The sequence below is a fragment of the Aphelocoma coerulescens genome, chromosome 14, assembly GCF_041296385.1.
Source record: "Aphelocoma coerulescens isolate FSJ_1873_10779 chromosome 14, UR_Acoe_1.0, whole genome shotgun sequence".
Taxonomy (NCBI): Eukaryota; Metazoa; Chordata; class Aves; order Passeriformes; family Corvidae; genus Aphelocoma; species Aphelocoma coerulescens.
Window position 1 is genome coordinate 4,656,283 of NC_091028.1, and position 21,610 is coordinate 4,677,892.

The window sequence follows — 21,610 nt, forward strand, 5'->3', positions numbered from 1 at the left end:
AAACATCTCCAGATGAAAATACGGCTGAGTATTGGAGGTGTTCAGGCATCTCTGCCCCACCTGGGTTTGTGTTGTTTATGTGTGTCAGAATTCGCTACTTTAAAAAACCCATACAACAGTAGTTTGTCTCTTTCTGCTGGCAGCTTTATGGTTCTGAGCTATGCTTGCTCACCTTCTCTTTCAGCATAGTTGCTCAGAGAACTTAAAATCAAACCCACATATTTTCAGCTTGGTTTTTGGGAGTTGCGTTGGTTTTGGGTTTTCTTAGCTATATTAAAAATGTGCGGTTGTTAAAATCATCACAAGTTCCCTATGGTGCACTTCAGATGTGTTTTCTAGAAAGAGTTTATTTATGACAATGCTTGCTTATGGAATGCCATGCTGGGGTATATTTAGATTTGAAAGTCTGTCCCAGCACAAATTTTGTTCTGCTAAAAGGCATTGGCAAGAAAGGAATAGTTTGAAATGAGAATATTACCATCCAAGAACCAGTATTACCTATTTTGATTTAGAGTGTATAAAGGATGTTTTCTTTTCTTTCATAGTTTGAAAATTAAAATCCCTTGGAATATTTTAGAACATTAACTGTACTTAAGGGATTAAATGAAGCAAAATGGTTTGGTGTATGTTGAATCAATCAGAATTAAAGTTCGTTTATAAGTGACAGATTTTCTATGCATAGCAACTTTCTTTTAGTACCTCTGGTGTAAATGACTCTTCTTTTAATATGCCATGTTACCTGTGTTTAATGAAGTGAATTAGGTGTGCTGGGTGAGTTATTTGTGAATTTCAATTCTAAACAGGACGAAAATTGCTTTTCTGGAGTGCAGTATAGCAGGCTGAGCTTTCCCAAGATGAGCTAGGTGGCAGAATTGACTAAGAAAGTGGTGCTTAGTTGTTCCTTAAGCTCTGAATGCCAGTTTGCTCACTGAGTCATGGAAGGTGCAGTCCATTCTAACTTTATACCTTACTAAAAGGAATTATCTGTTTATATCAAATGCATTTTGTAATATTTTATGCAGAATACCTTGGAGCAGATGTATGCTAATTTCCAAAATGCTACAGGCTCTCAGTGAGCTGGGAAAATGCATCTTGTTTTGCAAATCCAATATGGTTATTTAACAGTTCTGTGATACAATTATTTTTCATGTGTATTACACAATGCAAGGTCTACAGAAGGATTCTGCTGATAGCATATTTCCCTGAGGTTCTCTGCTCTGCCTTCCCAACTTTGCCTGCTTTATACACACAGTTTTTGCTGAGGACAAAGGTGAAGAGTGGATAGGAAAACAGGGATGACAGATGTTTGTCATTACTGTTTAATGCTCTCTTCTTGGATACTAAGATGGAGAGTGTGGTGTGAAAACAGAGCAAGAACATGTTTTTAACTTACCTATTATTGACTCAATGGCTTTAAATACAAGTATGTAGCTATTAAATACAAAGTAGTGGTTCACTGGTAGTTTTGAATGTCAGCTGAAGCAGATATGTTTCCCATGAAACTTTCCTGTTGGCAATTGTTACACTCTGATCCAGGAAAAACCACATTGTTACTCCCTTCAGGTTCATCTTTTTTACCCAGCCTAAAGAGGACTCTGGTTTTATTATACTGGTGGAAGATGAATCAAAAAAGGTATTCTAGCTTTCCTTTTCCTATCCCCTTCTGCCTCCCCTTCCCTTTCCCCTTCACTTTCGCTTTCCCCATCATTTCCCTTTTTTCTACCTAACTCCCATCTTTTTCCCTTAACCCCTCTGATGCAGTAATGCAGCTCTGAAGGCACAGAGAGGCAATGCTGTCTCAGGAGGACTGAGTGTGCTCAGCTGGGAATCAGGAACTCCTGGAATTTGTACCTCTGCTGCTCGGTTGTTTCATTTTATTGCATTTGTTAAGTCGCTCAGATTCTAACACGTTTTTCTTCCCCTGAAGTGGCTGATAGCAGGTGGTGATAGCGATGGGTGGTGGCAATAGTCACTGTCACTGTAGTGGCTCATTAATGTCTTTGTAGGACCCTGTTCTGTGAACTGGCTCAGCTCAGCCTTCCTGGTGTGGTCTGTGCATTGTGAGGGTTCCTAGGTCACACGTGTGGTGAGGTTTGTTCCAGAACTACTGTTCCAGTCCATGGCAGCAGACAGGGTGAAGTAGAAATAAATATGATAATTGAAAGAAAGTTATGCTCATAGATGGTGGTAGACCAGAACATGTATTGTTCCTCATCCAGAGTCTTTGCATTCATTTGCAATTATATGTTCTCTTACTGAAGTAATCCAGGGTGTTTAATGGAATTCACTTTCCAATAAAAGGGAAACAATATTGAATCTATTAATCTGAGAGTTATTCCAAGAAAGGATCTTGCTTTATGCAATGGCCTGCTAGGAAACAATTGTTACCCAGCTCACTTTGAGTATAATCTCCATTAGTCAATATGTGTTTTTGAGGTTGAATTTGCAGCTGTACTTACCATACTTTGTTCCTGCTTTAAAAGTAGTGCTGTATTTGTGTTTTTTCTGTCCTGTACAGTATCTTTTTTGAGCACAGAGCTTCTCTATGATCATGACCCAGTTATGTTGAGTTTGCTAACATGGTTAATAAGAATATCAATAATCATTCATAGTCTTCTTTGGTACTTAGTAGTAGTGGCCTATTACAGTTTTCCTTGGCAGCACATACAGGGGGTGATAAATTACTAATAAAAGTGCCACATGGAACATAGGTCTGCTTTTATTTTTTTTTACAACTATTTCTTCCATCCGATTCAAAATTAATGTGCAAGGTTTAAAATAATTTTGTGTGTGATTTTGGCTTCTGCTGATGGATTCTGAGCTGTAAATGTTGTGTTACAACAATGATTCCCTGATTTAATCAGCTTCATTACTTCAATCACCATTGTATAAATCAGTAAATGAGCTTGTCCAAACCCTATTCACTCTTTGAGTCTTATTACTAATTCTTTTAACTGAGATTAACTATAAACTCCACTATAGGTTTTGTGGGCAAGAAAATGCATTATCTTCTTTCTTTCCTTTGCTGGTAAGAAGTTCAAGCCCTTTAGTTGGCTTTTTAGTCCTGTCTTCACAAAGGATGAGATGCATCCTGCAGTCTTCTGCTCACGAATTGGCTTTTCCCTGTGTCTGCCTGCTTTAGGAGAAGAACTGCAACTCTTCTGTTGGTGGGAGAACTTCAGTGCAACTCCAGGTTGACCTTGGACAAAGGTGAGGCAAGGGACATCCATTTTATATGTCCCATTTGTTCTCTTGTCATGGAAAGGAATTTTGTAGTTGTGTTACTTCAGATTAAAATGATGTAACTTTTACCCCCAACCCTCATCTTGTAGATCTGATACGTTATGATGCTTCAAGTGAAAAAAGTTGACAGAGTACACCCCCAATAGTGTTTGTAGAGTTTCAGCCTTTCATCTTAATCAGAAGATAGCTGTATTATAATCAGCATGTGCAAGCTAGTTTTCTGAGACTGCTGCTCTATCACTTCTCACTCTTCCATAATCCAGTAAATCTCTTTCTCAAATCAGGCTTCCCATGGGTGAGCTTTCAAGATGCTGGTAGTACAGAGACAGCTGGATAGGTGTGTAACCACCATATCAATGAGAAATCTTCATCTTCACTGTACACATTCATCACGTATTTGGTGCAGTGCAGGAATCTTCATGAACAAACTCTGCAGGCTCTAACCTACCACTCAGTGTTGTCTTCTTAAACACACATGGCTGGATTTTAGATGAATCACTTGTTGCAAGATAGATTCAAGGCTTTTTCAGTGGCATTTCTTGTGAAGGAGGGAAGTGCATTTCCAGGTTTACAAGGAGGTTCTTGGAATTTGAATACTTTCTCCTTTCGCTCCCAGTTTGTTTGTCCTTCTTAGTTTTGCTCCTTGGGTGTAAGACCTTGTGCTAGGAAACTTCTATCCAGCTGAATGGAGGTAGAAATCCAGTAAAGTTAGGTAGATACAAGGTAAACATTCTCACTGGCTTAAAGGTGTGAATTTTTTTTCTTTTGTGATCAACCATAGCCCGGGTGAAGCTTCCTTGAGAAAATAACATCTGGTCTTGGGAAAAGAAGGGAAGAGTAGTGGATGTTCAACTCTTTCCTTTTATCAAGGTTTTGAACCCATTCTATGCTAACATTCTTACAGCCATACTGGTGCAGACTGGAATGGATAAATGGATGGATGATAAGGCAACTGACTGCTGGATTTACAGGGCTGTGATGGGTGGTTCAGAGTTCACTCGGTGGCTCCTTAGTGGTCATGTGCCTCAGGGTTTAACTCACGGGCAGTACTTTAACAGCAGTGTGGAGAGGGGGGAGGAAGCACCATGTGTAGCAGAAGACAGGGCTGCCCTCTAAAGGGGCTTGGATAAGTAGGATATAAAAGGTAAATAGAATCATGAAGTGGTTGTGGTTAAAAGGGACCTCTGGACGTGCTCTGGTCCAACCCCACTGCTTGAGCAGGGACACCCAGAGCTGGCTGCCCAGGACTGTGCCCTGATGCCTTTTGGGTGTCTCCAAGGTGGGAGACTCCACAACATCCCCAGGTGACTGTGCCAGGGCTCAGTCAGCCTCCCAGAGGAACAGTTCCTGCTGTTCTGAGGGAACCTCCTGGCTGTCAGTTTGTGCTCATTGCCTCTGGCCCTGTCACTGGACACCACTTAGAAGAGCCTGGCTCAGTCTCTTCACCCTTCCTTCAAGCATCTGTGCACATTGACATCCCCCTGAACCTTCTCTTCTTGGGGCTGAACCAGTCCAGCTCTCTCAGCCTTCCCTCATAAGAGAGATGTGCCAGTCCCTTAATCATCTTAATGGCCCTTTGTTAGACTCTCTCCAGTAAGTCAGTGCCTCTCATGTACTGGGGATATTACTCAATATCGCTAAATACTCATCCTGTAATTTTTTCCACCTCCTTTGATTTCTTTAGAGTATATTGGGCATTTTAGAATAGAGGATTTTTCAGTGAATACTTCAAAACTGTTTAGCTGTAGAATTGTGGGTTGAGGTTTTTTTTTTTGTTTTTTTTTTTTGTTTTTTTTTTTTTTTACTTTCTTTTTGTTCCTTTCTTTGACACAGAGCCAGGATATTCACAGTTAATAGTGCATTATATACATGTGTGTGATTGTTCTGTCCTGTTTCTAGAAAGGTGCCTAAGGAAAAGACCAAAGTTGTTGATGGAGATTGTTGATTGTGGATTGGACCTGAGGTGTCAACCTGAGGTTGCCATGCAAACTAGTAACCAGGAATTCTAAAATGGTAAAGTTTGCAGAGACAAAAGCTTTGAAGGAAAAAAAAAATACGGCATTCAAATTGTGAAGCTGAGGGTTTAGACATTTCTATACTTTATCAGCAATACCAATTTCCCTCCCTGGGGAACGAAAAAACAAACAAACAAAAAAAACAACTAAAAAAGAACCTGATGTGCTTTTTCGTTCTTCAAAGATCTTGAATTTTTTTTTTTTTAAGTTTTACTATCTTAATAATGAAAGTTGACTTCATGGAATTATGAGAAATTTAAAAAATATATTATTTTGTTTCCTTTGGCAATGCAGTGCATGGTTGATAAATTACTTAATTCTTTATGTTGTTTAGCTGCTTGTGGACACAACGTTAACATAAGGAAAACTAAACTGAAAGCAATTTTATGCAGCTTTTTTTACTATACCCTTGAGCATTTTCTAAGTTTGCATTTAATCACAGAATCTTGGCCATGATATTTCTGACAGGTAATTTCCTTAATGCGGTTGACAGAGATGGATTACATGGAAGCCTATTGGATCCAATGCTTTTGTGTGCAAGTGATAAGACTAGATTAGGGTTATCTTGCTCTGAGTGCCTGGAAAGATACAGCCACCTAATAATTCCCCTGGTAATATGGATGGGTTTGTGGGAGCAGAAATTCATGGCTAGATACTGGCCTGCAAAAGCATTACCAGATTCTGTTGCACCTTGAGAACATCTGGGGTGATGTGTGTTTTTCTGTCACATGATAATAGCAAATTATATGTCAGGGAAAGACAAATGTGTTAAATATTCGTCAGATTGGGAAAGTGATAAGGCAACAGGCAGGCATGTCTCTTGGAAATGGAAATGGTATTTAAAAATAAGATTATTTTGGTAAAAACTGTGAATATTATTCTTACTTTAGAGAGAAATAACAAAAGAAACAACATTTATCCTTTTAGCTGCTGTAAATGCTTGTGTGAGAAAATTAATGTTGTCTTGTTGCCTTATTGAAAGACCCTAAGCCTGAATGTTCTTAATCAGGATGGGTTTTAAAAGAGGATTTGACAGTAAATAACAAAGTCTGAATAAATTTTAGATGTTAAAAATATTCTTTTGCAGTCAAGACTTTTGAACACTTGAGTAGAAAGTTGTATACAAAATCTTGGGGGAAATAATTAAGAGCCATCAATGTATAGCATATTTTTATTTACCTGTAGCGGGCATTCACCTCAATGGAAACAGGATTTTTCTAGCAATCTCTGAGATCTTGACAGTTTTATAACTTCCTCAGACTTAACTGGAAGAAGAAAATAAATTTGATGGACTTGTGGTTAACAGTGTTGCAGCCAAAGCATCTGTTAGTGGTCTCTCTTTTGGGAACAGAGTTGTTGGAAAGCTGAAGGTTGGAGACAAGAGCTGGTTGTGCTCATAAACCAGAGTCCTGCTGCTCCCTGTGTGATCAGCAGAGACAGAGTTGTGTCTTTAGGAGGCAATTCAGAGTAAGGCTTTAATTTAGATGGTCTGAGTCATGTCCTGGGGGGTCTTCTTTGTGTCTCTCGCCTGGTTACTGAGAGGGCTAAAATGAGCAGCTTCCCTAAGATGGAGTCAGCTTTTGGGAATATTTTCTGGAATAGGGAGCTGTGGAGATTCAAGATGCAGAGGGGTTCTTGAGGTTTTACAGCTTTTTCAGCAATGGAGTTTGCTGTAGAGATAAAATGTTCAGAGGGATTTTTCTGGGGACTTGGAGAGGGGGGAATATGGCCACTTTGTTGGCATCATGGCTCTTGGCTCCTCTCTAACCAGTGCTTTAAAACTGTGGCCATGTTATTTCTGGAAGGCAGCAGGTGGGAAAGACCATCCCTCTATTGCAGTAAAAAAGGAAGAGGAAAGAAAAGCCAAACAAACCCATGGAGAGTATTTGGGTTTGGTGTTGCAGGGAAGCTCTGTGTCCTTTGTGTCCCTACATCTTGGCCCTATAAAATATATCACCTGTATTTTCCTTGTTTTATTTTCCAAGGGGAAAAAAAAAAACAACAACCTTTAATACAGGGACTGTCTCATGAAAAAGGATCACGTAGGTGTTTAATATATGCTGTGATGAGTAATTTTGGTCATGGTACATCAGAAAGCTACTTTCCCCCACCTTCTTTCTAATAAGAATTTTAATCCATTGATGACAAAACCTCTAAAGTATTTCCTTGCTGCATTGTAATACACTGTGACGAATTATGTCTCAGGAGTTGTAAAATTTTCTCATAGCTTGTAATACCTCATTTAATGAATTGATCACACTGAAATGTAAAGATGAAGCAGCATTTATTTTGTATGTTGTATTGCATATAATTTTTAGACTTGACATTTATAGCCATGGAAGCTGTTATTTTACATATCATTTTCAAACCGTATCAGCCTTAAACACATTTAAATTTAATAAGCAAGCAGATTAGATTTGCTTTTAAGCTAGGCATATCATTATAGTTTGTGTTCCCTTCAGTAGGGCACATGCTTACTATTAAATGCAGTATTTAGTTGTCTTTTAAAACCTAAAAATAATAAAAAGGGATGTATTTACAAAAGAAATTGAATATAGAGCTGCTTTTGGGGACAGTGGCTCAGTCGTAATTTTTGTAGGATGTAGACATTAAAGTAGGTTTGGGGTTTTATTAAAAATTGCCCTGTTTTGAGGAAATATTAATATAGGAGCTATATGGGTTTCAGTTATGAAATACCAAATCTGTCATAGTAACATATGGCCTGATCATCATCTCCTGCAGAAAAAATCCATGGGAGGGGAGAGCTTATTTGGAAACTCTGCATGATTTACCAGACAGACTTTCTGATGCCTCAACTTTCTCATCAGAAAGAATTTGTAGCTGCCAAGGGGGTGGATTCTTACAGCCTTCTAACTATTTAAATGCCTTATCATCCATAAAAAATATGTTGTTAGCAGTGGGAGAAAAAAGTCAGCCCTTGTTTCTTCAGTCCTGGCTCTTTTCATCACTAAAGAAACTTTATGGAACATCACAGAGAGAAACTGCCACCTTTGTGATCTCTTTGTGCTTCCCACCTCAGAATCTTGGTGGATTCTCTAAAAGCAGCTGAGAGAAACCTAATGAAAATCTGCAATTTATAAAATCTCAGGGGACTTTTTTTTGGAGGTTATGTTGTTTTTCTTAGTGTATCTCCTTAAATATAATTCCAGCATTGTACTTGTTACTGTAGACAAAATAGGATGCAAATAAGAAACTTTTCACCTTAACTCAGAAGGAGGAATGATTTTTTTTTTCTCCACTTTTCATTCTTCTTTAAAAAATAAGTTTAGAAATATGGTATTGAATTTTTCCAGACTTTTTGAAAATAATTTTTTGCTTTCAACAAAATAAGGCTGATGACTTTTTATCAAAGTCCTTCCACCTAACTGGAAAACATAAGTAGAAGACTTTGTCTTAGAATGTTTTTGAAGAATGCAATTTCAGAATTACATTTTGAGGTGTTTCTCCTCTTAAATACATCATTTCACATTGTGCTCATGTCCAGCTGGTTAATGAGAGGCAAATCAGATGGGTTGCACCAATACTAGTAAAAAAAAATAGTGCAGCAGACCAAAGATTGGTGCATGTCCCTTATTCCTTCTGATTTGATGTGGGAAGTGTTTGGCCTGAGCCCAAGGGCGGTGCCTCCCAGGCCCTGGAGTGCTTCGGGCAGAGAAGGAGGCAGAACACTGCTCCTCCTCCTGCACAGGTGATGCTTTGCTCCCAGGGAGATGGACAGCAGTGCCACAGAACAACTGCCTGTTCTGCTTTGTTGCACAGCCATGGAGCCCACATTTCATCATGGGATGGGGGTAAAGAAGGCAGGATCCTTATAACCCAGGAAAGACACCTCACAGGCCTTCAGGAAGCTGCCAAGTCTCTTGGCTGTTCTTAGCTTTCTGCACCTAAATCCATCCTATGCACCATCCACACTGTCAGTAAAAGGGTTAAAAGGAATTATCACTGCATTGAACTTGAGTGTGTAGTGCAAAGGAGGCAAAAATGGTCTTCTTAAATTAAACCACGTCCCTCAGCTGACTGCTCTTTGCTATTTATTTAATGTCCTTGCATATAACCACACCTCTGGCTGTCCACATGGGAAAAACAAGCTGTGATGAAAGCAGATTCCTGGTCACGGCAGGAGATGGGTGAAGGGACTGCAGAAGGCCAAGGGTTAGTGAGCTGATAAGCTTCCAAGGAAGTACAGGGTTCAGTAATCAGCAGGGCAACACAGAAAAGGCATCAGGAGAATTAGTTGTTTGCTAGGGGCTTTATAAGAGTGTTATTTAAAAATTAGGTGCATAGTTGCCATTCACACAAACTTGTATAAATCACCCTGAATTCCATCCTGTGCATTTCCCTAGATTATGTGATCTCTGAACTTTTGTTGATAATTTTTTTTAGTGTAGAAGACTGGCAATGTACGGTGTCAGCAAAATATGTCACGTAGTCATGAGGCGGAACTGAAGAACTGAATAATTTGTATCATGTCTTGCTCACAAGGATAATTAAATGGAATGGCATTTAAGTTGATGGAGCTACAGGGGTGGCCACTGGCTAAAGAATTGTCTCCCTTTTTTTTTTTTCTGGTGAAATGATCACCAGTATTTTGTTAATTTTCCCCCTTGTCAGTGTGTGTTTTAATATCCTTATTTGTCCTTGCATTTTCAGCAGGAATAACTTAATTACAGGGAGTAGAAAATAATTCTAAAACAAAATTACTTAAATAAGAAATCATATGTTTGTGGAAATGAACATGTTGTAGCTTTTATTCAAATGCAACCTTTCCATTCTTTCGTTCAAATAGAATATTCTGCACAGTGAAATTAAACTTAATAACATAAAAAAGTAGTTAAAAATACCCAACCAACCAAACAAAACAACACCAAAATACTGATTTCTGGGGGTTTGTAGCAATGCATCTTGAAGTTTACCTCACCACTGAAGAGGCCATTTTAAAAAGATAAGAGCTTAATCCAGACATCAGTGATGATGATTTCCTGCAATATGATAATAAATATACCAGAGTACCCTTTTATCTTTAATAATTCAGAATTCATTGAGCTTTTAAAAGTTTTCCTGCTCTGCCATTTAAGAAATCTCATAGCAATTTGTTAAAAGTAATGAGACATATCTTGAGAATAAGGAAAAAATGTGTGCAGTATGTAAGGGATGCTATTTCAATATGGCAGTTGTTGCTGTCTACATTTGCATAAAGGGTTAAAGATTTTCACCTTACTTGAAAACTGTAGTCATTAGGATGAAGTCACATGAATTATTTGGAAGGCATCCCCTAAATCAGTTATTTTATAAGAATCTGCTCAACCCTCCCCTTGAAGTGATGTATTAGAAATCTATAAAGTAACTTTGTACAAAAATAATAGGTGCTATGCTTTAACAGGGAAAAAAACCCTCTTTCTGGACAATACAGTACTTCTCAGCTGAGATTTGCAGTTTTATTCCCATGATTGTTCTAAAGGTATGCGTTTGGGTTTGTAATACAGTAAAGGGAATTGATAATGATTTTAGCTAATTATACCATTTACATGTTTTGTTTTTTTCAGTGTCCCTTTTAATGAGGACAGAGTATAATCCTGTATAATTGGAACTTTTCTCTTGCTGTTTTTGCCCTGAAGGATGCCATTCTAAGCTGAGCATCAGTTGATTTTTCATAGTCAAAACATTCTCAAGCAAGTTTCTCTATTACAGATTGTCTTGGTCTTGAGTGGACTCACTTGTGCTTTGAGACCAACATGAACCATGAGAGCCAAGATGTGACCTGAGAGCAGGATCTGAATTGAGATTTCCCACTTGGAAGCAAAAAAGAGCATGTCTGAAACTGAATGAATTAAATATGCATATTCAGGAATTATTCTGTTAATTAGAACTAGTTAGAGGTTAGACAGTGGATTCCTGTGAGAACTCCAAAACCCCAGCTCCACTTGCTGGCTAGTGAAGGGTTTGGGGTGTGCCTGCAAAGCCCACCAGCGTTGCTTGAAGCAGCAGGTCAGTGCAGAGTCATTTCTGAGATTTCTCAGGCATTACCTGCAGCTTGAGGGGCTTGCTTAGAAATATACTCAGGCTTCTAGGATTTCTGTTAGTGAAAAATAATTTTTTTGCAGTAGATGAGCAGAGAGCTAAGCATTGGATCCGAGTTATGCATTGCACTACCCTAAGTTGCTGCTGGTTGTCATGGTAACATTTTAACTGGTGGTGGCTGTGGCTTGACATCAGAACATTTTCTGTTAAGTGGAGATTCTTCTGAGATAGTAATGGAGTGTTTTAAGTCAGTGGACCTTTTGTACTCAATAAAATATTTAGTAGGTTGTAGTAAATATTAATTTGTCCTCCTTTCAAGATAACACACCATGCTGTGTATTTACAGTTCTGTGCTAATAGCATGGTATTCCTGGAAAAGAGTTAATCCATTCTGAAAAGTCAAATTTGCTAAATATGAATTTGCTAATAACACTCTAAATAATAACTGTAGAAGCTGTTTCGCTTTATCCTTTCTAAATACCGTGTGGCAGCTCTTCTCATGCATTCAGTGGAGGAAGGATTTTAGTACTCATTTGTATTTAAGGCTGAACTTAAACATCTTTACACTGGGACTTTCTTGTTTGGAGTGAGTGAAAATAAATGCATTTACAAGAGCTTATACTGGGGGAGGAGGGCAGGGGTAGAAATGACTTCAGTACAAAGCTGGTAATGGAACATCTCTCTGTCAGTCACATGTTGCTGTACTTTGTGTCTGGCCGTGTTGTGTTGGAGATGAAGCCATGTGAATGCTGCCTTATCCCTCACTGAGATAAGCTTTCAAAGGTGATCTCCAAATCATGTCTGCCACAGAGCAAGGATTTGCTGAGAGTGACAAACACATGCCCACTACATTTCCCGTATGCTTTTCAATAACTGCATTCCGAAGCTGCTGGTGGAAAGGAAACATCTTAGAAAGCTCTCAATAGTGAACTTCAATACAGCTGAATGCATTAAGTGAAAAGCAGAACAGTTTCTGCAAGTCAGGATTTATAAACTTTAATAATGCACTTATCAGGCAGAGACGGAAATTCAGTGTGGAGTGTTTGGAGAAATCATCCTGACGGGTAATGCTAATTCATTCCTTCTTGCTGTTGCACTGCTTCATTGATAGTTCACACGGTTTGATGGCCTTTTGGAGCCAATTTAGCCCTTTGTGGCACATCATAATCTCATCCTTCATCCCTGTGATTTCAGAGGCTTTATGGAAATACCAAGATGTGTCTGTGCTTTAGCACAGCTGATAACAGTGTCTTAGATGACCTCATCCATCTTAATGACATTTTCTATTAATCAGCAAAAGGCTTGCAATGTATTCCTCCTTTTATTTTCCTCATTACCTTTTCCTCTTACCTGTCTATCTGTTAAACAAAATAATAATCAAATGGTTCTCTGGCCTTGCCTTGCTGAATTCAGTCCTCTGCATACCCACCAGGTATTGTTTAACTGTGCACAGTTTTGCTTTTTCAACTGTTATTCTCATAGCTACTCTTGGCTGATATAATTGTTTTGTCTCTCTACTCTTTTCCTAGACAAGATTAATCCATGAGGAGTTGCCCTGTGGCCACCTCATAGATCTAAAAGTTGTAAGACACTCAGAAAACCCGCTTTAAACGACACCTTTCAACATCACGTTTCTTGGAGTTAGATAGGGAATCCTCAGGAAACAAACAGAAAAAAAGAAAAAGAGAATGACAGCACTGTTTATACATGCAGGGAAATACAGAGTTTGTTTTAAGCTGCGATTGGTATGTAATAATTACTGGGTTCTTTTCTTTTTGTTTGCCATTAACAATATGAATTTGGAGTTTTCAGCAATGACAAACTGAGCAACTGCAATTTTTATTTTTCTCACATAAAGTTTGTTTCAGAAGGACACTTCAAGGCATACTTTTATTGAGCAATAGGAGATAATCTTTTCAATGAAGCATTAAGATTGGTTGTATTTATTTCTGTTTCTGCATTTTTTAAAAATGTCATTTATGAAGAAGCACCCTGAGTTTTAGAAAGCAATTTTCATTGTATCACTGAGCCATGGACTCACTCTGGATTGCAATTTTGCCACAAGTGGAGAGAACATAGTATTTTTAACTCTATCATCAGCTAGAGTGAACTTAAAATACAAGGAACAGAATAATAACAGAGCATTGCATTTCAGTACATAACGTGAAAATAAATCATCAAGGTATGTGCAACTGCTTTTTAGACATGTTACTTTTTATATGTCTTAAAAACCCACGAGGAATACACCTCTTGATTTAGCACTGCACTTAACATTTCAAGATGTAAGCAGGATTCATTTTTATTACTGTAGCCATTGAGGATCTCTATGAGGAAGAAAAAAGACAAGGTATCAGGAACATTAATCTACAAATACTATATACAAAAACCCTTCCTGAGAGCAAAAAATATCATGAAATTTTATTCTCACCTGATGTAACTATTTCTAATCTTGCTGGATGACGAAATCCTTGGTGGGAGCTCACCCTCACCCTGGCCAGCCAAGCTCTGTGGTGGCACAGGAGCCTCCCTGTGTTCAGCTGGCTGTCAATACTTTCCTGTTGTGTTGTTCTTTTGCTTTCCTTGCCTTCCTTGCACTTTATGTTGTTCATCTCGGAGCTGATATGTTCTGGTGCAGCTCCCCTATACCTCCTCTTTGACTCCTTCATGGGTTCAATCTTTCTTTGTAAAACTAGTCAGAGTGCTCGGGATAGAAGTTTTTTTTGATTCCTCTTTCAGTAGTTTACTTGATCTCTTGGGAGGTGTAGATGCTATTCTGTCAAATCATAGCTTTTATTTCACCTGACTTGACAAGGGTAGGGCTTCCCCATTCTTTTTTGACTTTGGATATGAATTTCAGGTTGGTTTTTTTTTTTTAGTTTTCTTTTAAACCCATGTCACAGTATATATTTGGCAAGACAAACCTGCTGTTGGTGGCTAAGGAGGGCTAATGCAGTTGCACATTTCTGTCTTCATTGAGAAAAGCATTAAACAACCATTCTGGGGTAAAAGCGAGATTTTTGGGACAGCCAGAGCCACTTTACCTTCCCCAAGTCTAATTTGGAATTCTACTGTGAAAAACGTGTATGCAACTGTTTTTTTCTCCCTGTTTTGGCAGCAGGATTTAGTAGATCAGATACAGCTCTGTGCTTGTCTGCTTTCCCTTTTGGATCTGGTTTGGAGTTTGGCACAGTGAGCTCAGATCTGGCTTTTCAAAGTCACTGTACAGGTATTTCAGCAGCAAGATTCTGCCCAACAAGGTCCAGTGAGCAAGTGTGGTGTTCCTTCTTCAGAAAGACAGCTTGAAAAACTCCATTGTACATGGATGTAAAACAACTGCTAAAAAGAACCCCAGCACACCCCCTCAAAAAAAAAAAAAAAAAAAAAATTAAAACCCCCCCACAAACAACCCAAACAAACCAACAACAGAATAAACCCTTAGCAAAATGCCATACTCCAAGAACAGATGTAAAAGGCTTTCTGTCAAAGTAGATTAATGTTTTTAGAACAATTTTAGAAAAGGCTGGTTCGGGACTACAGCTAGGTGTTTTCATTATTGACATGAATGGTATAATAGTAAACATATTTTAAAAATTCCCTGAGAATGTCAATCTGAAGGAACCTGGAAGCATACCTTTAGAATTAAAAATTCCCTTGATGAGTGGGGGACTGAACAGAATGCAATTTAGAGCAACTTGAAAGGTCTGCGCTTAAAATATTTACCTGTGAACATGTAAATCCATCATGACTGCTTAGGTAACGTTGTGTACAGTGATTTTGGTTTCTAGTAAATCAAAGGTTGGACATATTAAAGATATCCTACCATTGCAAAAAAGGCATTCCCATGCCATAGTTTTTATACAAAAATCAGATTAAATATCAGTAAGGCCTCTGCAATGGTACCCTTGAAAAAAATGGTGCTTGTAAGGCTTCAGCTGCAAGGCAAAATTCTGGGAATGCTTCAAGAACAAAGTGGCTGAATCACTGGAGGTACTGGGGAGAGCAGCATAAAGCATGAGAACTCTGGAAAAGGTGACCTACAGGGAAAAGCTGGGGAGGAGAAGCCTGAGCAAGGACTTGATAATAGTCCTCATGTACATAAAAAGAAGCTGCAAGAAAGTAATCAAGTTTTTCTCTGTATTCCCTGTGCAGTGGGCTCACTTGGCAGCAGGAAAAACTTTCTAATGGAAAAGCATTTGAGAACTGGAAGAACTTCTGTAGAAAGGCAGTGAAATCTCTAGGGCTAAAAGTGTACAGAGAGAGTTTAGACAGAAGCTGTAGGTGTGGCCCATCTTGGGAGCTGGAGGAAGGTGTGGAGGAGTGAGGGGGCAGCCAAACTACCAGTCCAAATCAGTTGTATTTCTCTATTATTTCCTTACCTCACACACACTGGGGACAGTGATGATTTTTACCTGTTTTTGAGAAAGTATTCTCCTCTGCTTGATTACCTTGCTTTATTTTGTCTATTGCTAACATGTTTTGGAATAAATAAAAATCACTTGAGACAATCAGTTTTCAAATATAGCAGCATTTATTTGCTCTGTTATGTGTGTTTCTTTTGCTTTAGAAACTAAAAGGTAAAAAAGCTTATTTAGGGACTGGCTATTTAATACAGTATATTAATTGATTAATAACTACTGAAGCAAAGAAATATATGAGTTTTTGGCACCAGAATCAGAATCCCAACTTGGAAGCAGCGTGTCATAGGCATTCACTGCTTAGTCCCTAGGGCACACTTGCAGATGCTCTTCATTCATTTAGCACTTCCTGTTGGCTCACTCCCAAATTCCAGAGGACTTTGCTCTCTTTCCCTCCAAGTTGGAAATAAAATTTTATGATCATAGTTGAGGAGGGGATATGGCACAGTGCAGCTTAGTGCACATATGTCCAAATGCAGGGTACTGCTGTGGGCTTTTAGACCTGTGGGGGCCTAACAGAGCGTGCCAGATGCATCCCAGTTATGTGCCATTGAAGGCATCATTTGGAAGGAAAAGAGGTGTGGATGTAAGAAGAGAAGAAGAAGTGATCTGTGCAATTTAAATTGTGCAATGCTAGCACAGTAATGCAAATGTCCTAGAAGCAATGTTCTTTTCCTAGAGCCAATGTCCGTGTAGCACTCGTCTTTCCCATGTATTGAACAGAGTACATCTCACTGTTTGAACCCTTTTTTATACCTGTAGGAAGGCCAGTTGTTTAGGCATGTTGTGCATGAACCTGAATGGCTGCATGTTTGTTACTGAAGCTTTGCTTTCGCTCAGCCTAGGTGGATCTCCAGCTCTGCTCTGGGTTTGATTCCAGCCTGCTGCTTCCTGATGGGACTAATATGGACCAAGTCTGAGTCCTTTCCAGCTGCACAATGCCACCTGCTCTGCTTCATTCCTGACTGGGATGTGGAGGGTGTGTGTCCAGTGCTGGCCCGTGGAGTTGGAGCAGGGTGGGCAACACTTTGTGTCCCTGAGCAAGACACAAACATAACCCAGCAGACTGAAGCTTGGAGATAGAAAGAGGCCAGAAGGGGAAATATCTGAGTGACTGAGGCATAACAAACTGATGGCTTGACAAACTGCCTGCAGGCCAATTGTTTCTATGAACAATTATAATTGAAAACCATATATGTGGCAGAAAAGAATACAGTCCATCAGTGGGAGCTTTCACCATTTCACTGGAGCCATGAATTGGGTCTGGAAGGGATAATACAGGTTTTGGGTATTTAAGCAACTGCCTTAGTTAGAGTTGTTTTATTCAGACCTCTTGACTTCTGTTGGGCAGTCCTCACACAATGGAAGGTCAGGAATGTTTATAAACTGCAAAGGCAGAGAAACTCCATGTAAATGAGCAGCAGGCTGGGAAATGTACTGACCAGTGAAAGATGGAGAGACTCCATATGACATGAAAAAAGCAATTAGACTGGCTTGCCCAGAGCTGGTAAGTGGTGATTGTTCCCAAGTGATACACATTTCCTGAGGGAGATAACGAGTTGACAGAGGTTTCTTCAGTTGAAGCAGCAAAAATGTAACAGCCAACACCCAGGCACCAGCTCTAGACAACCTGAAGTTGCAGTATTTTGGTACTGAAAGAAAAGAAGCATTGGTACAACTTTCTGGAGAGCTACTTCTGCATTTCTGAGAATTTGAGAGTTTGGGTTTTTTTTCCCAAAGCATATGCTCTATTTTGAACAACAGTTGATTCAGAGATAGCTTATATATTTTTTTTTTGTTATATGTGAAATCAAGGGAATTTTTTTTTTGTCTTACAAGCTCTGGAGAATACAGTTGTGGATGTTTAGTGCCACTATATATGTCACTGAAAAAAGTCTGGTAATGCTGATGGTATGTGGGAATAGGTAATCTCTACTGAATTACTTTTATTTTCAAGTTGTTTTCCTTTGGTTTGAGTTGGGATAGAAGATAGGGAAACAAAGCCCAACCCTGTAGAACTGAAAAGTGTAGAAATGCAGTAGCTGCTTGAGAATACTTATGTGCCAGCTGCTGAACATAAAACATCGTCACTGAAGTATAAAATCTGACAGGGAAGTGTAGCTGCTGACAAAGAACATTTTATCTGTGTGACAGAGAAAAAATAACACATATGGAAGAGAAAAAAAAAATCAATTAGCTACCTATGGTATGTAAGCTTTCAGTTTTGATGAATACTGGCTAAAATGATCATAAATCTGTTTTTTAAAGATTCTTTCTTTGCCTCACACGTGCTTTCTATTAGGTATGCAGTTCTTAAACTTCCATGTAATTTTTGCAGCTTCTAATTAATATCAACCTAGGAAATTACCCAAGAAAGTCTAAATACTTGTTTTTAATTCAGTATTTTATACAGAAATAGCAAATAAGAACTGCACAGGAAACTCAAGAGGAATAGCTAACACTGTCCAATACACTCCTGATAGATCAGCTGCTTCTAGGAAGAAATAGGAAAAAGTGCCTTGTTTTAGGACCTATTTTCAAAACTCGTTCCTAAAATTATATTGAGGCAATGAGCTACCAGAGAAGAAATGCAGGTAGGGTGAACAATTCTCCAGAATATTTCTTTTAGTCTTGTTTCAGTTATAGAACGGCTGTTCAATTGTAGTCCAAGGTTAATTTCTGTGTGCCTTTGCAAAGCTACTTCCTGATGAAGATAAGGAGTAATAACATAAAAAATATTTCATGATAGAATCTTGTCATAGCTTTTCCAAACTGTCTGGGAGCAAGGAGTTATTAGAGTAGAATAAACGTAAAATTTCAGTGCAGATTTTCTGGCAGTAAGAGCAAAGAAACATGGTGTTTATAAATTACTTAGGAGCTCACAGAGGAGAGGAACTTAGCAAGAGACAGGAAGGGAGGAAGAAATGCCCAGAGACAGGTTTGTTGGGAACAGGAGACCACAGACCTGTCCAGCAGTGAAGCATCTGTAGCACTGAGCAGGATCCAAGTGAAAAGAGAGGGGGGATCCTGAGGGGGTTGAATTGGAGGAGGAGAAGGAGAATTGAAGCCAGGAATGGGTTTAAGAGACCTTATGGGTATGAGAGAAGTCAGCTAAAGCTTGATGAGAGGTGAGTGAAAAATTAAGAGAAACTGAGTGAGAAGACAATGACAGCAGGGAGTTTGTGATGCTCAGAGAGTGCTGCAGTGAGAAGGAAAGATGGAGAGGTCAAACATGTAAAGGAGGAGAAAATGGAGAGCAAGAAAGAATAAATAGATGAAAACTTAATCTGCTAGATCAGTGAGGCTCCACTAATTCAGTCATACAAGAAAACATTGGGTTTGTTTCATGTTTGTAGTATTTCTGAGGACATTTACGTACAAAAGGAGCTACATAAAGAAATGTCTGCATTAAGTGGGTTTGGAGTGTCCTGTAGTGCTGAGCCTTGTAAATACACAGGAAAGTACAGTCTGTGTACTGGTATACTTCTAGCCTGAGAGAAATAACATAATAGATATTGGTAAAGTGGAAGAGGAAAGTAGAAACAAACAAAAAAAAATTTGCCCCTGCAATTCTTCAGCATCTGGATGAGAGATCTGCTGAGCAGAACTTGGCTTCTTCCATCGGGGGCAGAAGCCACGGACAGGGAATAGACCATGAGGTCTGTGCTTCCCTAGAGTCCCTCTCATCTCCCACCCTGGCTAGAGTGACTTGAAGGATAAATGGTTTCAATGTACAGATAGATTTCTTTGTTTGTTGTTTTAGGGTTTAAGCTTACTGTGGGAAACTTTTTTTCCGATGTTTTTTTCTCTCTTTATTTCTTGATCTCACTGCAAAGAATTAGTTTAAGGACATCCTAAATACATAGGGAGGGAGAGAAGTACAGAATGAAAGGGCTTAGATCGTAGATTGGAATGTACATTCAGTTGTTTGTGAGGGTTGTGTGTGTTTTGTGGGTTTTTTTGGTTTTGTTAGGGTTTGTTTGGGGTTTCTTTAATCCTTCAAATAGAGCTATTAGCCAGTGACAAATGTGTCTTTTTATCAGTCAGAAGATACCTGGGGTGAGAAACAAGCACTTTTGTCTGTAGCATTTACCACCTCAGTGGTGACATGAAAGCCTCTCTAGGTGTGATTTCCAAGACTGGGAGCTGTCATTCCATGAATGCGAGATGGTAACTTCTCAAGGTTTTTTGGTTTTGGTTTGTAGTGCTTTACATCTACAGTACACCACTGCTCTGTTTTAATGCTTTGCATTTCAGAATTTCCAGAAAGAACTGAAGTAGCTTATGACAGACTTCATTTGTTGCTTTAGTCTGTGTCTCCCAGCAGTCTCCCCAGTGTAGTGAAATTCTGCATGCTCTATCTGAAGTCACCGAGAGCTGATCAAGAATTTTATTGTTGTTGTTGGTTGGTTGGTTTTGGTAATTTTTTTTTTGTTCGTTTCTGTTTAGGTTTTTTGTTTTGTTTAATTATTTTTTTTAGGGGGAAAAAAAAGTAGTGAGAAAAGCTCAGGATTAGTCTTTTACCAGCACTTGCAGTTAGTAAACAGAAACAGGCTAAAGGCATCCAGAGGAATTTCATATGGACAGTGCCTGTTTTTGTTGTGCCAGTGGTAGTTTTGTCTTCAGACAAAGCCCCAGTGTTTAGTGAGCTATCAAGCAATGAGTGATTTCTATACACTTAATGGGATGAGATCAGTAAATTATCTGGAAATGGTTTTAGGAGCAAAACCATTTCAGCTGGGCTAAAGGTCCTTCTCTCATTCTTTGTGCTCTGGGAAGTTATAGTGTTTCCAGATCCATTATCTGTGCGTTATATGGAGATTTATTTACTTTCAGCAGCAAAGTTGATCTTGTTTACTTCAGTAAGTGCTTGCTTTAGATGTTTTCTGAAAGGGATAAAGAGGAAAAAAGCTGCTTTTTGAAATAAATATTATATTCTGGTCACTTCTAGCCTTCATTACCCACTTTTTATAAACTGGAGTTTGCCGGCTTTTTGTCAGCCTCATTGCAAAGCTTTGTTAATACATTGCCATGAAAATGAAAGTTTCATACACGTTGACATAATTAATGAAGAGGCAGGCAGCGTGCTCTACCAATTAACACCACAGGGAAAAGTAAAATTGGCTTCCTTTTTGCGTGTTGTGCCAAAGCGAAGAACTGTAACACACAGCAAATAAATAGAGATCCTTTTAATGAGCTGCAAGATCGAGCTGAATAACTCTGAAAGGATGTTGTGTAAACATTGCCAACTATTTAGAGTGTTAAGAGTAATTGATGAGCTTAGTTGAAAGTTTTGAGGGTATTTTTTTGGGGGAGGTGGGGCTGGAGAACCTGTCAAAGAATGGAAATACTGCTTGTTAATAAATAAATTGTATTTTCAGTGCAGCTATTAAGCATGTTAAAGAATGTAACAAGCATTTTAGAACGAATGTGGAAAAAAAAAAGAAGCAGTTTACTGCTTGCTACTTGACCAAGTTTGTCAGAACTCATTTCTTCAGCTGAGTATTTCTGTATTTCATAATTACTCTTAATGAAAACTTGACTAATTGTTCTCTGATGCTGATTCCAAGTAGCACAACCATCTGGCAAGATGAGATATCACTCAACCTTGATTTTTTCCAGTTGTCCCAGAAGTTCTAATAGTAAAAATAACAGGTTAATTTTTTCTGTGCTTTATGTGAAGCATTCTATTTACCTTGAGATGTATGTGTAGAAAATTCAGAGCTGTTCAGGTTCAATTTTTTTTCAAAAGATTCTTTCATCAAGCAGAATTATCCTAAAAGCCTTCTAAATAAGACTGAGTTTTCGAAGAACACAAAACTCCAAATCTGTAAAGGCAATTTATAGCTGGAAAGAATTAATGTGCATTGGAAGTTAGAAGGGCAGCATCATTTAGGT

At 38.7% G+C, this 21,610-nt stretch overlaps 1 protein-coding gene across 40 annotated transcripts in view; it reads left to right on the forward strand.

Annotated features, from left to right (window-relative positions):
* The window catches only part of RBFOX1 (RNA binding fox-1 homolog 1), a 1,132,467-nt gene that overhangs the window by 818,998 nt on the left and 291,859 nt on the right, over positions 1-21,610 (forward strand). Inside the window, exon 1 of one of the 40 annotated variants that reach the window (XM_069030306.1) lies at positions 3,149-3,210. The exons of 38 other annotated variants lie outside the window; for them this stretch is intronic. The gene's annotated coding sequence lies outside the window, so the exon portion shown is untranslated. Of the gene's footprint in view, positions 1-3,148; positions 3,211-21,610 lie in introns of those variants that run through there. One more of the 40 variants, XM_069030305.1, reaches the window with a different exon arrangement.